This window comes from Stenella coeruleoalba (assembly GCF_951394435.1).
Source record: "Stenella coeruleoalba genome assembly, chromosome: 7".
NCBI lineage: Eukaryota > Metazoa > Chordata > Mammalia > Artiodactyla > Delphinidae > Stenella > Stenella coeruleoalba.
Window position 1 is genome coordinate 48,796,377 of NC_137153.1, and position 20,471 is coordinate 48,816,847.

The 20,471-nt window shown below is 38.9% G+C and overlaps 1 protein-coding gene across 12 annotated transcripts in view; it reads left to right on the forward strand.

Annotated features, from left to right (window-relative positions):
* The window catches only part of CAAP1 (caspase activity and apoptosis inhibitor 1), a 1,159,962-nt gene that overhangs the window by 343,146 nt on the left and 796,345 nt on the right, over positions 1–20,471 (forward strand). For all 12 annotated transcript variants that reach the window (XR_013829209.1, XR_013829210.1, XR_013829211.1 and 9 more), the window contains one exon: positions 590–681. The gene's annotated coding sequence lies outside the window, so the exon portion shown is untranslated. The remainder of the gene's footprint in view (positions 1–589; positions 682–20,471) is intronic.

The window sequence follows — 20,471 nt, forward strand, 5'->3', positions numbered from 1 at the left end:
TGGGAAGGAAGTCTCATTCTCTGGGAGCCTCAGTGCTGTGTGCTTGTAGATTTCACAGGGGAAAAGTAAAAGTGGAGATGGGAATTATGAAAGTAAGGGCAGGGTCTCAACTTCTGAGCTTGCTTTTTGTTTTTGTTTGTTTTATTTTGTTGTTATTTTTCTTTAAAAGGGAACAAAGCACTACATTTTGTTTTTGGAAATAATGTCAATATTCATTTATCAGAGATCTCCTTAACTATGTCAGCCCATACCCCTGCCTCACAGAGGATCTATTCTCTTATATTCCTCCATCTCTGCTTTATTTTTATTAATAGAATGTATTACCTCCTGATATGTATTTATTTGTCACTTTGTCTGTTGTTGGTTATTCCCACTAGAGTGTAAAGTCCTTGGGAGCAGATATTTTGTCTGCTGTATTCTGTGCTGTATCCTGAAAGTTAGAATTATATTGAAGATATAATAGATGTTCAATAATTACTTTTAAATATAAAAAGACCTGGAAACAAATTTTATATTCTCTGACACTCTAACAATATTACTGTCATTCCCTGAGGCCATGGTTGCATTATTTTTGCTTTTTCTTTACAAGGCAGAAGACTTGGTGGAGAACATGGCATATCTGGTTTCATCGTCCCTCCATAGAGACTGAAGAACTTCCAAACTGCAAATCTCTGGTGAATGGTGAGTGGCTTTATTTCTAGGTTCATGCTATGATTATATTAGCAAAATATCTCCTGTTATGTCTTCTTCTGCTAAGGTATCACAATCTTAGTAATCCCAACCTGAAGCCATTGGACAGTCCTGTGACCAGCTATGGTCATATCCTAGGTCAACCATTAGCATGTGTCTCCTTGTCTCCATTTTCCCATGTGCTTCAGGAGCATTAAGTGAGATAGATATATAAATAGTCAGAAACTTTAGAATTTTCTATGTATACTATCATGTCATCTGCAAACAGTGACAGTTTTACTTCTTCTTTTCCAATTTGTATTCCTTTTATTTCTTTTTCTTCTCTGATTGCTGTGGCTCAGATTTCTAAAACTATGTTGAATACAAGTGGCAAAAGTGGGCATCCTTGTCTTATTCCTGATCTTAGAGGAAATGCTTTCACCTTTTCACCATTGAGTATGATGTTAGGTGTGGGTTTGTTATATATGGCCTTTATTATGTTAAGGTAGGTTCCCTCTATGCCCACTTTCTAGAGACTTTTTATCATAAATACATGTTGAGTTTTATCAAAAGATTTTTCTGCTTCTATTGAGATCATATGGTTTTTATTATTCAACTTGTTAATGTGGAGTATCACACTGATTGAGTTGAAAATATTGAAAAATCTTCGCATCCTGGGATAAATCCCATTTGATCATGGTGTATGATCCTTTCAATGTATTGCTGGATTCGGTTTGCTAGTATTTTGTTGAGGATTTTTTGTGTCTATGTTCATCAGTGATATTGGCCTGTAATTTTCTTTTTTTGTGGTACCTTTGTCTGGTTTTAGTATCAGGGTGATGGTGGCCTCAGAGAAAGAACAATGTTATATGATATTGCTTATATATAGAATCTATAAAGAATGAGATACAAATGAATTTATCTACAAAACAGAAATAGACCACAGACATAGAAAACAAATTTATGGTTACCAAAGGGGAAAGTGGGGGGGAGGATAAATTAGGAGGGTGGGATTAACATATACACACTATTATATATAAAACAGATAACCAGCAAGGACCTACTGTATAGCACAGGAAACTATACTTAATATTTCATAGTAACCTATAAGGGAAAAGAATCTGAAAGAGAATATATATAATATATAACTGAATCACTGTGCTGTATACCTGAAAGTAACACAACATTGTAAATCAACTATACTTCAATAAATTTTTTTAAAAAGATCTAAGGTAGAATGAAAAAAATAAAGTCAGCAAATGGTAAACTGACTATACAAATGTTCATTACTGCAATACAAACCAGAAAGATGGTGAAAAGAAAGGGAAAGTTAAATTTCCTGAACATCTATTATGTACTTTTATGTTATTTAACTTAGTCTTTATGTCAATCTTGCAAGTTTTACAAAAATATTATCCCCATTTTAAAAATGAGGAAACTATAGCTCAGAGCTTTACTTAAGTTTCCCAAGATCAGATGACAGTAAATGGTTCACGAGATTTAGCTGAAGGTTTCAAAGACTCTCAAGTGGGTGTTCTTTTCATCAGGTCACACTAACCATCATGAGGAGTGCCACGCCTGGCTTTTCGGCACATGTATATGAATTAGAGAAAGGGGCCTCTTCTGGGTGGTCACAGCCCTGAAAGTGTAAATCTTGGTCAGCACAGGGGGCCTTGCTGGGAGGAAAAAGATGTGCCTTCCTCTGGGTGGAGGTGACCGTGCACAAGGGCAGAGGTTCTGCAAGCAGAGCATGGGCTGTTTTCAGCCCCACTTTCCTCTCAGCTGCAGAACCATGAAGTGTAGCCTTCAACACGGAAAGGATTCCTCTAACAACCTCAGACGACTCGGCATCCGCTTACACAGCAAAGTTAAACAGCATCTGTCCAGGTGTCACTTTGTGGAAAGTGATGATGTAGCTGAACTCAAAGTTGTATTCACCACACTTTAGAGGGAAGTTGTTGGAATTGTTTCTCTAATCATCATTTAGGTGAAGCCTCTTTTGAAAACCCAGCAGGAAGAAGCAATGTGCAGGAAAGAGCTCTGTCATTTCTGGACTCTGTGACCTTAGCGATTCGGGAATCATTTGATTATTCGTCACTGATCACAGACCTTCAAGTCAGCATCGGCTCTCAGACCAATTAGGACTGCGAAGAATTACCCAGGTGTAAATGTGGTATTGAGGAACCTGTCTCACTGCCAACAACCATGACACTGCAGAAGTGCCCTTGCTTAATTTTTAGGAAGTGTAGCAAAATGGAGGGGCATGTTAGGCAAACCGAAAAAAAAAAAATGCAGCTCTGCATTGAGATGTATTTCTTCGATCGTTTTTTTGACATCGGTCAAATAATGCAAAGGAGAACTTGAAGACTGAAAACTACTGCAGCAGGTCATTTGAAAGATTTCTAGTGTCTGGAGTTAAAAAACTCACATGAAACAAACTCTTTGGCTTGCAGGATGCAATTGGGTTTTGACTGCACCTGGCTGCAGACCTCTCATTACTGGAGGGCGTTTTCCTTCACTTAACAGAAACTCATGGTGGATAATAGATTCCTGGCTGCTGGGTGGGGTGTGCACCCTCCATTCCCTGTTCGACCTTCAGATCTCTGCCTCGAGGACCTTCATGCTCTGAGAGTGCTTCCAGCCAAGGGACCCTGTTAACAATTCCTTAGCCTATCTTTATACCTCATTGAAAAAAATGAGAATTGATGCTATTTTGAACAAACACCTGGCTGATTTGCTACAACTCTACTGTAAATATTCAGTAGGGACTTTGTTTTTTTGTATTGTGTTATCATGTCACACGGAAAGTGTCCAACCCATTCTTCTAAAGGGTGAAGATCATTCCCAATCACTAGAATCTTTGCCTGTCCACTAACATAGTTACTACCATCATGCTTTCACTGAACTTTTCTAAAAAATGAAAATCATTTCATGTTTTTTCCTGTTACAGTTATTGGTGGATTTGTTAACCAAACTAGGTGATTTGGAGAGTGCTGGTTTTGAGGGGCAAACTACGTGTTTCTTTTGATTTTTATTTATTTATTATTTTCTTGAAGTTTTGAATTTTATTTTATTTATATTTTTAATACAGCAGGTTCTTATTAGTTATCTGTTTTATACATATTACTGTATACAGGTCAATCCCAATCTCCCAATTCATCACACCACCATCCCCACCCCTCCACGGCTTTCCCCCCTTGGTGTCCATAGGTTTGTTCTCTACATCTGTGTCTCAATTTCTGCCCTGCAAACCGGTTCATCTGTACCATTTTTCTAGGTGCCACATATATGCGTTAATATATGATATTTGTTTTTCTCTTTCTGACTTACTTCACTCCGTATGACAGTCTCTAGGTCCATCCACATCTCTACAAATAACCCAATTTTGTTCCTCTTCATGGCTGAGTAATATTCCATTGTATATATGTACCACATCTTCTTTATGCATTCGTCTGTCGATGGGCATTTAGGTTGCTTCCATATCCTGGCTATTGTAAATAGTGCTGCAATGAACATTGGGGTGCATATGTCTTTTTGAATTATGGTTTTCTCTGGGTATATGCCCAGTAGTGGGATTGCTGGGTCATATGGTAATTCTATTTTTAGTTTTTTAAGGAACCTCCATACTGTTCTCCATAGTGGCTGTATCAATTTACATTCCCACCAACAGTGCAAGAGGGTTCTCTTTTCTCCACACCTTCTCCAGCATTTGTTCTTTGTAGATATTGTGATGATGCCCATTCTAACTGGTGTGAGGTGATAACTCATTGTAGTTCTGATTTGCATTTCTCTAATAACTGGTGATGTTGAGCAGCTTTTCATGTGCTTCTTGGCCATCTGCATGTCTTCTTTGGAGAAATGTCTACTTAGGTCTTCTGACCATGTTTGGATTGGGTTGTTTCTTTTTTTATGTTGAGCTGCATGAGCTGTCTATATATTTTGGAAATTAATCCTTTGTCCATTGATTCATTTGCAAATATTTTCTCCCATTCTGAGGGTTGTCTTTTCGTCTTGTTTGTAGTTTCCTTTGCTGTGCAAAAGCTTTGAAGTTTCATTAGGTCCCATTTGTTTATTTTTGTTTTTATATCCATTACTCTAGTATGTGGATCAAAAAAGATCTTGCTGTGATTTATGTCAAAGAGCGTTCTTCCTCTGTTTTCCTGTAAGAGTTTTATAATGTCAGGCCTTACATTTAGGTCTCTAATCCATTTTGAGTTTATTTTTGCGTATGGTGTTAAGGAATGTTCTAATTTCATTCTTTTACATGTAGCTGTCCAGTTTTCCCAGCACCACTTATTGAAGAGACTGTCTTTTCTCCATTGTATATCCTTGCCTCCTTTGTCATAGATTAGTTGACCATAGTTGCGTGGGTAAATCTCTGGGCTTTCTATCCTGTTCCGTTGATCTATATTTCTGTTTTTGTGCCAGTACCATATTGTCTTGATTACTGTAGCTTTGTAGTATAGTCTGAAGTCAGGGAGCCTGATTCCTCCAGCTTATGTTTTTTCCCTCAAGACCACTTTGGCTATTCGGGGTCTTTTGTGTCTCCATACAAATTAAAAAATTTTTTTGTTCTAGTTCTGTGAAAAATGCCAGTGGTAGTTTGATAGGGATTGCACTGAATCTGTAGATTGCTTTGGGTAGTAGAGTCATTTTCACAATATTGATCCTTGCAATCCAAGAACATGGTATATCTGTCCATCTGTTGGTATCATCCTTAATTTCTTTCATCAGTGTCTTATAGTTTTCTGCATACAAGTCTTTCATCTCCCTAGGTAGGTTTATTCCCAGGTATTTAATTCTTTTTGTTGCCATGGTAAATGAGAGTGTTTCCTTAACTTCTCTTTCATATTTTTCATCATTAGTGTATAGGAATGCAAGAAATTTCTGTGCATTAATTTTTTTTTTTTTTTTTTTTTTTTGCGGTACGCGGGCCTCTCACTCTTGTGGCCTCTCCCGTTGCCGAGCACAGGCTCCGGACGCACAGGCTCAGCGGCCATGGCGCATGGGCCCAGCCGCTCCATGGCATGTGGGATCCTCCTGGACCGGGGCGTGAACCCATGTCCCCTGCATCGGCAGGTGGACTCCCAACCACTGCACCACCCAGGAAGCCCCTGTGCATTAATTTTGTATCCTGGAACTTTACCAAATTCATTGATTAGCTCTAGTAGTTTTCTAGTGGCACCTTTAGGATTCTCTGTGTATAGTATCATGTCATCTGCAAACAGTGACAGTTTTACTTCTTCTTTTCTAATCTGTATTCCTTTTATTTCTTTTTCTTCTCTGATTGCCGTGGCTAGGACTTCCAAAACTATGTTGAATAATAGTGGTGAGAGTGGACATCCTTGTCTTGTTCCTGATCTTAGAGGAAATGCTTTCAGTTTTTCACCATTGAGAATGATGTTTGCTGTGGGTTTGTCGTATACGGCCTTGAATATGTTGACGTAGGTTCCCTCTATGCCCACTTTCTTGAGAGTTTTTATCATAAATGGGTGTTGAATATTGTGTAAAGCTTTTTCTGCATCTATTGAGATGATCATATGGTTTTTATTCTTCAATTTGTTAATATGGTGTATCACATTGATTGATTTACGTATATTGAAGAATCCTTGCATCTCTGGGATAAACCCCACTTGATTATGGTGTATGATCCTGTTAATGTGTTGTTGGATTCTGTTTGCTAGTATTTTGTTGAGGATTTTTGCATCTATATTCATCAGTGATATTGGTCTGTAATTTTCCTTTTTTGTAGTATCTTTGTCTGGTTTTGGTATCAGGGTGATAGTGGCCTCATAGAATGAGTTTGGGAGTGTTCCTTCCTCTGCAATTTTTTGAAAGACTTTGAGAAGGATGGGTTTTAGCTTTTCTCTAAATGTTTGATAGAATTCGCCTGTGAAGCCATCTGGTCCTTGACTTTTGTTGGAAGAGTTTTAATCACAGTTTCAATTTCATTACTTGTGATTGGTCTGTTCATATTTTCTATATCTTCCTGGTTCAGTCTTGGAAGGTTATACCTTTCTAAGAATGTGTCCATTTCTTCCAGGTTGTCCATTTTATTGGCATAGAGTTGCTTGTAGTAGTCTCTTAGGATGCTTTGTATTTCTGCAGTGTCTGTTTTAACTTCTTTTTCATTTCTAATTTTATTGATGTGAGTCCTCTCCCTCTTTTTCTTGATTTGTCTGGCTAATGGTTTTTCAATTTTGTTTATCTTCTCAAAGAATTAGCTTTTAGTTTTATTGATCTTTGTTGTTGTTTTCTTTGTTCCTGTTTCATTTCTGCTCTGATATTTATGATCTTTCCTTCTACTAACTTTGGGTTTTGCTTGTTCTTCTTTCTCTAGTTCCTTTAGGTATAAGTTTAGATTGTTTATTTGAGATGTTTTTTGTTTCTTGAGGCAGGATTGTATTGCTATAAACTTCCTTCTTAGAACTGCTTTTGCTGCATCCCATAGGTTTTGGAACATCGTGTTTTCATTGTCATTTGTTTCTAGGTATGTTTTGATTACCTCTTTTATTTCTTCAGTGATCTCTTGGTTATTTAATAGTGTGTTGTTAAATAACAATGTGTTTGTTTTTTACCTTTTTTTTCCCTGTAATTGATTTCTAATCTTATAGCATTGTGGTCAGAAAAGATGCTTGATATGATTCCAATTTTCTTAAATTTACTGAGGCTTGATTTGTGACCCAAGATGTGATCCATCCTGGAGAATGTTCCGTGTGCACTTGAGAAGAAAGTGTAGTCTGCTGTTTTTGGATGGAATGTCCCATAAATATCAATTAAATCTATCTGGTCTATTGTGTCATTTAAAGCTTGTGTTTCCTTATTAATTTTCTGTTTGGATGATCTGTCCATTGGTGTAAGTGCGGTGTTAAAGTCCCCCACTGTTTTTGTGTTACTGTCAAATTCCTCTTTTATAGCTGTTAGCAGTTGCATTATGTATTGAGGTGCTCCTATGTTGGGTGCATATATATTTATGATTATTATACCTTCTTCTTGGATTGATCCCTTGATCATTATGTAGTGTCCTTCCTTGTCTCTTGTAACATTCTTTATTTTAAAGTCTATTTTATCTGATATGAGTATTGCTACTCCAGCTCTCTTTTGATTTCCATTTGCATGGAATGTCTTTTTCCATCCCTTCACTTTCAGTCTATATGTGTCCCTAGATCTGAAGTGGGTCTCTTGTAGACAGCATATCTATGGGTCTTGTTTTTGTATCTGTTCAGCCAGTCTGTGTCTTTTGGCTGTAAATTTAATCCATTTACATTCAAGGTTATTATCGATATGTCTGTTCCTATTACCATTTTCTTAATTGTTTTAGGTTTGTTTTTGTGGGTCATTATCTTCTCTTGTGTTTCCCACTTAGAGAAGTTTCTTTATCATTTGTCGTAAAGCTGGTTTTGCAGTGCTGAATTCTCTTAGCTTTTGTTTGTCTGAAAATCTTTTGACTTCTCCATCGAATCTGAATGAGATCCTTGCTGGGTAGAATAATCTTGGTTGTAGGTTTTTCTCTTTCATCACTTTAAGTATATCCTGCCACTCCCTTCTGGCCTGCAGAGTTTCCACTGAAAAATCAGCTGATAACCTTATGGGGATTCCTTTGTATGTTATGTTTTGTTTTTCCCGTGATGCTTTTAACAATTTTTCTTTGAATTTAATTTTTGTTAGCTTGATTAATATGTGTCTTGGTGTGTTTTTCCTAGGGTTTATCCTGTATGGGGCTCTGGGTGCTTCCTGGAGTTGGGTGACTCTTTCCTTTCCCACGTTAGGGAAATTGTCCACTATAATCTCTTCAAATATTTTCTCAGACCCTTTCTTTTTCTCTTCTTCTTCTAGGACTCCTATAATTCGAATGTTGGTGCATTTAGTGTTGTCCCAGAGGTCTCTGAGATTGTCTTCAATTCTTTTCATTCTTTTTCCTTTATTCTGCTCCTCAGCACTTATTTCCACCATTTTGTCTTCCAGCTCACTCATTTGTTCTTCTGCCTCCGTTATTCTGTTATTGATTCCTTCTCGTGTATTTTTCATTTCATTTATCATGTTGTTCATCTCTGTTTGTTTATTCTTTAGTTCTTCTAGATCTTTGTGAAACATTTCTTATATTTTCTCAGTCCGTGCTTCCATTCTTTTTCCGAGATTCTGGTACATCTTTACTATCATTACTCTGAATTCTATTTCAGGTAGATTGCCTATTTCCTCTTCATTTATTTGGTCTGGTACGTTTTTACCTTGCTCTTTCATCTGTGACACATATTTTTGCCCTCTTATTATTATTATTTTTTGAGTGAGATTGTGTTCCTCTTTTACTGGTTGTTTGACCTGAGGTGGCGTTCGTAGGCTACTGCGTAAAGCTGTCTTGGTGATGAGATGAGGAACTCTGTGAGAACTCACTCTGATGAATATTCCCTGGGGTCTGAGGTTCTGTTAGTCCAGTGGTTCGGACTCAGAGCTCCCACCGCAGGAGCTTCTGCCTGACCCCAGGCTCCCGAATCAAGATCCCACAAGCCATGTGGGGTGGCAAAAAGAAAAAAAAAAAAAAGAGAACAGTAACAAAGTAAAAGATAAAATTAGACTTGGAAAGTCACAGATATGTTAGAAAGAATGTAAAAAATAAAAATATAAATGAATCAACAACCAGAAGGTACATGAGTACCATAATATAAAAAATAGGAGAGAAAAGAAAAAAAAACCAGTAAGTGAGTGGGGAGGGCCTTGGCTTTGGAGAGCCTGGCATAAGTAAGGGCAAGGTTTGGGCAGTGGGCAGGGCCAATGCTCAGGACCCACAGGGCTGGAAAAGACCCCGGGGGCTGTGGGGGGTGGGGCTTAGCCTCAAGGAACAGAAGGGGCCCAGGCGTGCCCCCACCCCTGATGTCAGAGGGCAGGAGACCTCACCTGGGAGCCCAACAGGCTTCCTGGGCTTGAGTGGGCAGGGCAAATGCCTTTCTCTCCTCTCCTACTCCTCCCCAAGGGTCCCTCCTGCCTGCCTCTCCTGTTGTCCGCTTGGCCTCCTTCCTATTCCCCCAAGGACCTGTGACTTGGAGGGGGCTTTTGAGTGCAGGGGATGGGCTTGGGAGCTCAGCAGGCTCCCGGGGCCGAGTGGGCGGGGCCATTGCCCTCGGTTCTTTTCCCACTTCTCCCAGAGGGCCTCTCCCTCCTGCCTCTCCTGATCTCCCCAGCCTCCCTCCTATGTCCTCAAAGACCCATGTGGCCTGGATGGGGGTTTGGAGGGGGAGGAACTGGCTTGGGAGCTCAGCAGGCTCCCCAGCTGAGTGGGCCAGGCGATCGCCCTCTGCTCCTCTCCCGCTCTTCCTGGAGAGTCCCTCCCACCTGCCTCTCCTAATCTCCCCAGATTCAGGGGCACCGATCTTGTCTGGCCTCCACTTCTCCTCCCCAACTTGGTTCCCCTACATCCTACCGCTTTGCTCTGGGATTCCTCCCATCTCCTTGGGGCTCAGAGTTCCCCACCAGCTACCAGCAGGTGCCCTAGTTGTGGGGAGATGCTAACTCCACGTCTTCCCACACCGCCATCTTGACTCTGCCCCCATGGCTACATACTTTTATCTGTAGCAATGCTTTTTGTTTGAGGTCTACTTTTTCTGATATTGGTATGGGTATACCAACTCTCTTTCGGTTTAGTTTCATATCTTTTTACTTTCAATCTTACTGGGGCATGTACTTTGGTTATGTGTCTTATCAACAGAATACAACCAGCTCAAACAATCCGTTTAACAGTTTTGCTAATTAGAACATTAAATCCATTTACATTTATTGTAATTACTGATATGTTGAATATTTTTTCTAGCAATTTATTTTGAAGACTGCTTGTCTCATTTATGTTTCTTTTTCTCCCTCTTCTTTACTTCTGGATTGATTATTTTTCTTCTCATTCCTTTTTTTTCCTCTCTACACTATTGGTGTAAAGGTTATTCACTATATTTCTGTTCATTTAGTTGCTATCATATAAATTTCACTATGATTACTTTTCAAAGACTAAAGTAACTCAATATTTCTACCTTCTCCCAAATAATATAAAGACCATTCCACACTTTAACTCCCATCACCTTCCTCCCTCATAACCTCTTTTGACTTCTATGCTATTGCTGCCATAAATATTAGTGCCATATCTTTTATCCTAACCACACAAGCCATTATTATTTTTGTTTTATACAGTCTGTGTCTCTTTCGATTATCCCATGTATTCATTTCTGCCTTTGTCCATCATTCCTTCTTGAATCTCAGAATTTTCATCTGGGGTCACTTTACTTCTGCCTGAAGTACTTCTTTTGGGATTTTACTGTTGTCTGGTGTCACTGTTGCTGTTGGGTTTCATCTCTTGCTCTTTCATTGGCAAACTGTCTCTCTTCTTTTTCTGTTTATAATATTTATTATCTTTGGTGTTTTCAATTAAATCTTGATATGTCTAGGTATGGTTTTCTTGTTATTTATTCTGCTTAGGATTTGTTGACCTTCTTGAGTCTGTGGTTTGATCTTAAAAAGTATAACCATATATTTTTTATTTATTTATTTATTTTTTGCGGTATGCGGGCCTCTCACTGTTTTGGCCTCTCCCGCAAGCACAGGCTCCGGACGTGCAGGCTCAGCGGCCATGGCTCACAGGCCTAGCCGCTCTGCGGCATGTGGGATCCTCCCGGACCGGGGCACGACTCCGTGTCCCCTGCATGGGCAGGCGGACTCTCAACCGCTGCGCCACCAGGGAAGCCCAACCATATATTTTTAGTACATTCTCTCTTTTCCTCTGGAACTTGATTTAGATATATATTACACCATCTGAATCTATCCTCAGTGTTTCTTAGCTTTCCAACTTTCCATGTCTCTGTCTTTATGTCCAATATTCTGAAATTTTTTTCTCTGTCTTGTAGCTCATTCTATTTTCAGCTATGTCTAAGTTATACATTAGTTATCCATTGCTATGTAACCAATTACTTTAAGACGTAGCAATATAAAATAACGCGTATCTTCTCTCAGAATTTCTGAGAATCAGGAGTCCAGGAACAGTTTAGGTGTGTGGTTTGGCTCAGGGTCTCTCATGAAATTATATTCAGTCTGCAAGCTAGTGTTGCAGTCATGTGAGCGTGCGGGAGGACCTACTTCCAGGCTTGCTTATGGGGCTGTTGGCAGGAGGCTTCCTCATTTTTTGGCAGGTTGGGCTTCTTCTAGAGTGATGAGAGATGATTATGGTGATGATGATAGTGATGTGTGAGACACACACACACACACACAGAAAATAGAAGCCACAGCATTTAAAAAAAAAAAAAGGAACTCTGGTTTATCTTCCTTATGAGCTATCATCACCCACAGAGAACACACAGTCATGAATGCTTGGCCAGTACAGTGTTTTGTGATACAAATTGTGTCATCTGTCTTAGCAGGAGTGTTTACTCCTCCGAGTTCTGGGGTGCTCCTGAGGTGTCCTTAGCTCCACTGTTACTGACCTTGACCAAGATTCTTTCCTGAGGCCTCTCTGCGAGGGAACTGTGTGCCTGTGGCCTTGAGTGCTGCACATCTGGCACAGCACCTTTTAAAACCTAAACTCGGAAGTGCGTACCATCTCTTGCACCATATTCTGTTGGTCACAGAAACCAACTCTGGTACATTGTAGGAATGTACCATACAAGGGTGTGACTACCAGGAAGGATTATTTAGGGCCATTTCAAAGGCTGGCTACCACAGCAGTGAAACCTATTCACTGAGTTATTAATGGGAATGATGATATTTTTCATTTCTGGATATCTTTGTTTTTAATATGCTTCCTTTTTCTCTCTTCATATTTTTAATTTCTTACTTTAAAAATACATCAAATATATTAATTTCATATTTTATGTCTGATAACTCCACTATCTGAAGATTTTTCTGGTCTGAATTTTCTGACTATTGTTCTTCTATATGTCACTCAAGGTGTCTTGCCCAAGTCTGTATTTTGTTTGGTTGGTTTTTTTATGCAATATTATTTTTCCTAGAACTTAATTAGTAGGAATTCTTTGAGAACATATATGGGGCATGCTGTTTCAGAGAAAATTTACATTTGATTCTGTCAGATGCCAGGGGGCACTTTTAGCCCAGAACTACTTTAAACTAAGTTCTCGGTTTTGTTTAGTTTTTTTTTTTTTTTTTTTTTTTTTTTTTTGCGATACGTGGGCCTCTCACTGTTGTGGCCTCCCCTGTTGCGGAGCACAGGCTCCAGACGTGCAGGCTCAGTGGCCATGGCTCACGAGCCCAGCCGCTCCGCAGCATGTGGGATCTTCACGCACCAGGGCACAAACCCGTGTCCCCTGCATCAACAGGCAGACTCTCAACCACTGCGCCACCAGGGAAGCCCTTGTTTAGTTTCTTAATGTCACTCAGGTAATGTAAATTAAGGCAAAACTTCATGAGGATTAGTTTATGTTTATAAATTCTGAAGGAAATCTCCCTCTCAATCAGTATCAAATTTGAGATAAACAATTATCCTTGCATTCACTTGACTAGGTTTATTTTTGGTTTGCCTTTATACTAAGGTCAGATGCCTTTGGAATTGCAACTTCATGCAGAGGAGTCTTCTATTAGACTGCCCACCTTGGGTGGACCATGATCTCGTTGTCCTCTGTGCCCTTCATTGGTGTAAAACTAAAGCTCAAGTTTGCTTGCAGCAAACGTGCTCAGAGCTCTACTTCTCTGCCTGACTTCCTAATTTTGCCTAGTTTTTGGCCTCTGAGCATAACTTGCTAACGTATTGGTGCATTTTTAGAACCATACTCTTAGTAGCTTATTTTATTCAGTATTTTAATTACTTTCAGTTGGAAGGGTTGGCCATCGTGTCTCTTCCCCTATGTTGCTGGAAGTAAGTTTTCTCCTCTGCGTTACTTTCCAAGCTCTGTTGGATTTCATTATATATAGCCCAGAATTGGAATATCCTGATAGCCTGCATGGTGTCTTTTGACTGTTTTTGGAAGATTATATTCCAGAACAATATGCAAAGAATAGTTGCTGACTTTCTGATATTCTCAGTAGATATTCAAAAAGGATGTCCAAATTTTCTGGGATTTAGTAAGATTTCTACAGCAGAATTTGCTGGTCTTGGATAAATTTAACTTCTTTATTTTAGTAAGTATATTCTGAACTTTTGAAATGTTTAGAATATACAGTGATCTGAATAGGAATCCAAAGTATCATTCTTTCCAAACACAGAAGGATGGGCTAATGATAATGGAGAACCTTTTAAAACTACGATTTCTCATTTATTCTTGATATTGTATTTTCTCTTTCCTGGTTCCATCTTTCACATTAAATATCTAATTTTAAATTCTATTGTCTAATTGATTTAATGGTTAAGAAAATGTTCCTGATATTCAGCATAAATTTTCTGCCTAATTTATTCCCATTACTCCTGGTTAAATCTTGAATAACTAGGATTGATGAGGTGCTGAGGACTAATTAATGATCTCTAAAGCATCGTGGTATTTTCCAATTCCACAGTGAATTCTCTTAGTTTTAGAAACACTTTTAACAGTAAACTTCATTGTAAAGCTGTTTGTTTGTATGTTTGTTGTTATTTATGCATTTTTTTAACAGACAAGTTAAGTTCAATGTTTTCCCCAAAGACGTCACATGAAGGCATAAAGTAATAAAAAGCTTAATTTTTACTTAGAGGTATTCACTTGCTCTTCTGTAGTAGAGTTTATCATATTTGTGGAAAAGGCTTTCCAATCTCAGTGAACCTCAAGGAACCACATTCTTTTTCTCTTAATTTTTTAATTTAATTTAATTTTTTATACAGCAGGTTCTTATTAGTTATCTATTTTATACATATTAGTGTATATATGTCAATCCCAGTCTCCCAGTTCATCCCCCCCACCACCACTTTCCCCCCTTGGTGTCCATATGTTCGTTCTCTACATGTGTCTCTATTTCTGCCTTGCAAACTAGTTCATCTGTACCATTTTTCTAGGTTCCACATATATGCATTAATATACGATATTTGTTTTTCTCTTTCTGACTTACTTCAATCTGTATGACAGTCTCTAGGTCCATCCACATCTCTACAAATGACCCAATTTCGTTTCTTATTATGGCTGAGTAATATTCCATTGTACGTATGTACCACATCTTCTTTATTCATTCATTTGTTGATGGGCATTTAGGTTGTTTCCGTGTCCTGGCTATTGTAAACAGTGCTGCAATGAACATTGGGGTGCATGTGTCTTTGACTTATGGTTTTCTCTGGGTATATGCCCAGTAGTGGGATTGCTGGGTCATATGGAAATTCTATTTTTAGTTTTTTAAGGAACCTCCATACTGTTCTCTATAGTGGCTGTATCAATTTACTTTCCCAGCAACAGTGCAAGAGTCAAGGAACCACATTCTTGATGATACCTTATAGGTGCCCTTTGAACATTAAATGACTCTCACTGAACATGCTGTCTGCTCCTGTTTCCTAAACGTATTCTGTTTCTTCTTACTCTGAACTCTGCTTACATTCTGCCTTGTACCCTTAAGTATAGCCCTGTGTGGTTTTCTTTGGTGAGTTTTCCATCCCCAAGGTGATTGAAGCTCCTTGAAGGAGAATCTTGTGGCATCTTCCATTTTCTAAGGACTGAGCTGGAAAATGCAATAATAAGTTCTTAGTTAGGGACAAAGTGTGCCCTTAATAATCAGAATAGTGATAGTAACTTAGATGTTAAAATCAGGAAAGAATCCTTAAAGGAAGTGGGGTGTGACCTGAATCTAGATGGTTGAATAGGATTTAGGCAAGTGGGGAACTGAAGACAGGCTTTTTCAACAAAGGGCGTTGACTGTGGAAATTCACTGAGGCAGGGGCTGTTTGGAAAATTGCTGTTGGTGGAGCAAGGGGTATTGTGAGTGAGGCAGGTGAGGTCAGGTCTCAGAGCACCTGTGTGCCATAACTCATTTGATCCTGAATGAGATGGGTGTGTTCATAATAGGGGACTTCATAAGTATTTGTTGTTGATGATGATAATGACTTTGTATATTTTTGTTCAAAAGGAGTGGTTGGAATGGAAGATAAACCACTGCATCTTTTATTTACCACATGTATGTGGTTTGTAAGCTGCTGCAAGATTCCACATCAAAACACTGGTTTACTTTTCCCTTTTCAGATATTTTTAATGTCCTATTTATGAGAGAAATTCTTGTGGGAATTCCAGTCCCCCTCCTCCCTGCACCAGCCCTGCCTCCCCCGCCCCCCCCGCCCCCCCCCCCGCCCTCCCCCGCCCATCCAACATGTCTTGGGGAAGAAAAGAAGAAAAAAAAAAAAAACAATGGGGATTTGACAGTTCTGGTATGTCCAATTCTTAGATAATTAGCTGACCTGGAGGGCTGTTAGATATTTCTTTTCTCATCTGACAGACAGGTGAGGCATATCACTGGATATAAGGAAAAAGCATGAAAAGGATAGACTTTAGTTTTATAATTTGAATATTATTAGTAGTAGAATGGAAATGGAATATATTTTTATTGATTTGTCAATTTTTTAAAAAAAATTTCTTTATTAGCCTTTAGAAAAATGCCTTTCTTTTTCTTTTTTTAAAATATGGCATGGTATTCAAGTCTGTCTTTTTAGTAGTCTTCTAGAATTTTAAGCTTCTATTTTCATTCTGATGAGATCTGGAAAATGTAGCCTTGTAAGTGCCGTATCTTGGTATTGTATTAAAACATGACTGTGGCATTTATAAAATTACCTCAGCACAGTGCCCAAAGGATCCTTCTGTTGTTCGCCTTTTCCTGCTAATGAGCAGTGTGTGGAAAGCAAGCAGGGTCAAGTTTATTCAACCATGTTTTGTATATAGGTTTTGTTGGCCAATGTGGGATTCATCTTGATACACTCAGACTTTATTGGTTGGCAACTATATTAATAAAGGAAAATAATTTTTTTCCCTTCAGGGAGCTCTGTTAGCATCACTGTGAATTCTCTTACAGGCTGTTAATTTAGTGTTGGATGAGAGGGTCACAGAGGTTCAACACCTGTTTTCCCTTCAGCTCTTCCCGACTGCTCACTTAGGTATGTTGGGGAGAAAAGAAAGAAGGCATTCAAGGAGTGAGAAGCTGGAAGGTGAGAGATGGGGTAGGTGGAAGAGAGGGGAGTGGAGATGGGAGGAAGGAGAGGGAAGGGAAAAGAGGGGAAAATGAAAAAAATGGGAGGAGAAGGGGGAAGAGAAAATGAAAAAACAGATTCTCGTTTCCATATTTCAGCATTTCTATTTACACGACACATATGCATGGAGCAGTGCCTTGGGAGCATGGAGGCATAAAGGGAGACTTACTGGGTACTAGGCAAGAAAATTCAAATGAACTCACGGCCTCTGAAACAGTTTGAGACAGCAGCTGTAAAGAAAAGTAATAGGACTAAAATACATTGGACACGTGGTTGTAACTTTCATTTGTATGAAGGCAAAATGCATTCATGATTTATGTCCTTTTTGATTAACACCTTGAGATGTATATGTGTACGTGCATAGGCATAGTTTATTTACAACTTTGTTTTAGCAGTCATCTAGCATCTCAACCACTTATTGAAATATTGCATAGGGTCAAAGAAACAATTCTAAAGTTGGTAAGAATAGAAATTAAAAAGAGGAAGGAAATGCAGGAAGGCAGTTTACTGCAGAGATATCAAGTTTTATTTTAATTTTTCAGCTTGAAGTTTAACACAAAAGATAAATCTTTCCCGACAGGATAGGCTAAGGAATATATCATATCAACTCGCAAGTTATTAACTGAGATTTTGGAGACAGATATCACCTCAGTAACTGTTCCAAATGCATTTACTTTATTTTAAAGGTTGTTCTTTCCATTATTAATGCTATACTGAATCACAGAGCTGTTTATGATGAAGTGTGCTACTCTAAAAATCCCGTAAATGCATCTGCAATGGTGGCTGACGTTTCAGCTCATCCTAAGATACACTGTAAATTTTTGGAAGATGTTTTTATCTTATTGCATATTCTCTGAAGACTGTTAGAATCCAATTTATTAGCTCTCTGGAAGTTGAAAGCTATGCTTGAATAAAGGGATACCAATATTTGTCAGGATTGGCTCAAATTATGTATTTTATGAGATAACAGCATAATTCCAGACTTTGAATGTCTTACATCAGTAATGATTCTGGTGCAGGTAGTGTAGACAGGTTTTAACGAGCTTCAGGAGGGATTTCTTTGCTCATTAAAGTCAGAAAATACCTTCCCTGTAGTACTTTCAGCGTCCCCAGTAAAACTGGGAAATTTTACTGAAAGAAAAAAGAAGACTTTAATCAACCCCAGAAACGGTTTTAAAACTTACTCAGCTGTAAAGATACAGGGAGAAGTGGTGTGGGAAACCTCAACTGGGATCCCAGAGGCCTGAGTTTAAGTAACATTGTTTTTTCTCTTGCTGGCTGGACAACTTATGCTAGTCACTTAACCTCTCTGAGACACAGTTGCCTCAAGTATAAAATAGGCAAGATGAAAATGCTGGTCTTTATTTTAGGACATTTTGTCTGGTCTAGTCATCTCTCTAGACCAGGTAGGGTTTCCCAAGGTGCTCAAGCAACAAGAGAGTGAGTAGATGGTCATTTACTGAGATGTGTGTACCTGTGCGATGCCAAAGCTACTTAAGGGAAAAAGAAGTAGATAATGTTAACCTAGATTCCAGATTTAGATTCTAGGGCCGTAAAAGGCCAAATGGCTGATCTATGGACTCTCACTGAGATCACCGAGGTCAATTGGATCCATGCTTCTCACTTTACAGATGAGGAAGCTGAGTCCAAGAAAGAATGAGGGGCTTGGAAATCTCACACATCCAGCCAGTGTTGGCAGGGCCTGGAATCCAGACTCCTAAGCCCCTGGACTGGATATTATTTGACAAACTGTTTTCCCTCGTCTGTTCCCTTTTCAAAACCTGCTCGCAGGAAAGGACAGCGTAACCTCATTTTAGGCACAGATGTAAATGTCTCATAAGTCTTCAGTTATTTTTCTGTGGAGCACTGTAATGAAATATGATTACTGACAGCAATAAACTGGGAGGGGTCTGGTACTTGGAGGGCACATGAACACTTGTTTTCAGCATCTCACAAATCAGCCCTTCATACTTTCTTACTACCCTTGTCATTATTTTTTTTTTCCTTCCCTTGCTGTTCAGGTAAAAACAGATCTCTACTCAAGCAGTAGCTGAAAACTTCGCAGGCCTTGGCCTGCATGTTTTCAGAGCAAGAAGACCAATCTTTCATTTATTTAACAAGCATTTATTGAGGATCTATTATCTCCAGGTACTGTCTGGTTCCTGGGGATAATAGCAATGAGCCAGACTAAGTTTCTGACCTAATAATTTTTTAGTCCCAGTGACAGATGTCATGCCTGTCTCTTGGGCTAGCAGAAGAGGAATCAGCTATGAGACACATGTTCAGGAGTTCCTGAGTGAGTCTTTGCCGTCCTGTTTTTCTTTACCTGCTCTTTTCAGAGATAGAAATGCCTTCAGGAGGGGTAAAATGAGAGAATTCTTTTTCACCATCATTTTTCTTGGTGTTCATTCTAAATATCAGATTTTCCTAAAAGAAATGACTTAATATCAATTCATTCCTCCTGATTTTTTTTGCAAAATATGTTGAACCCAAACTAGGGAACACAAAAGTGGGCATCTTCAGAATCCCAGGATTCAAAAGTGGTCTATACTCAGTTTGCAAAGGGAAGCACAAGACAGACTGCATCTAGTGTATTTTCAAAACCCGCAGCCCACAGTCTTTGTTACTGCAATATTTTGGTTCTGTTTCAAACAATTTCTTCCACCTTGTATAATCATGGCACTGAATAAACGTTCAACATTAAAACAGTTACTGCTTTTCAGCTCCAGGATGGCTGTGTTTCAGAACCGAGGGAAGCATGTGCCTTCCGGATGAAAGGTGTAGTATAAATGCAACTTATTACCATTTTAGGCAGAATTCCCAGGCTGGCATTTAGCAATTAAAAAAGCAAAGCTAAACAAGCCCAGGAGATCAACATTCCCTTTTCTTCCAACCCAAGATGCTCAGTTATTGCGGACAAAGAACTCGAGGGCCCCACTGTCCTTTGTTGACTCTCTTCGGAGCCTCCAAAGCAGCGCAGGCGGGAAGGGAGAGAATTAGTTTTTCGTTTCCATTAATCAATGGAGGGTCTAAATGAAGAGGTACAAATGGCTCTTTTAAGAATTCGTCAAAGCAAAATTCACATTATAAAAGATTTACTGATTTTCTCCTCTCAGTTGAATAATCTCTCTTGATATTTCCAAGCCTTTATCTTCTCTTCAAAGAATGCTCTGTCTTGGGCTTAACTTTGCAAGGTGCATGGTTGAGTGGCAGAGATTAACCTTCACAGGAAAATGTAGATTTAGAAAAATTTACTTCTGGGTGAGCATGGTTTAGTAAAATAGACGTTTTCCTAATTCAAAGAAAAGAAACTCGGCATTTTTTAAAACCTCATATACTGGTGATTGCTGAGTGATGGATAAAGTGTTTTCCTCAGAGATATATATTCTTCTCTGTTCGGATTCAGGAATTTGCTGTGAGACTAAGTTTTTCTCCCAAACATTGTTACCTTTAAATATTCAGTATTGATTTCTGCCTATTCTCTTTCCCAAGTTCAAGGTTATGAGCTCCTAGACTAATTTGTAAGGTATCTGTACTTGCAAGGAAATGTGAGGTCTCCTTTCCAGGGACTTTTGTAATCTTCTCTCTAATTCTGCTGATATAATGAATCTGGGAACCCTAACCTTAAGGTCAACTAATTTATTGTTAGTGACCTGTATTGAGGGAAACACAGCAACAGAGGGATGATGATAAT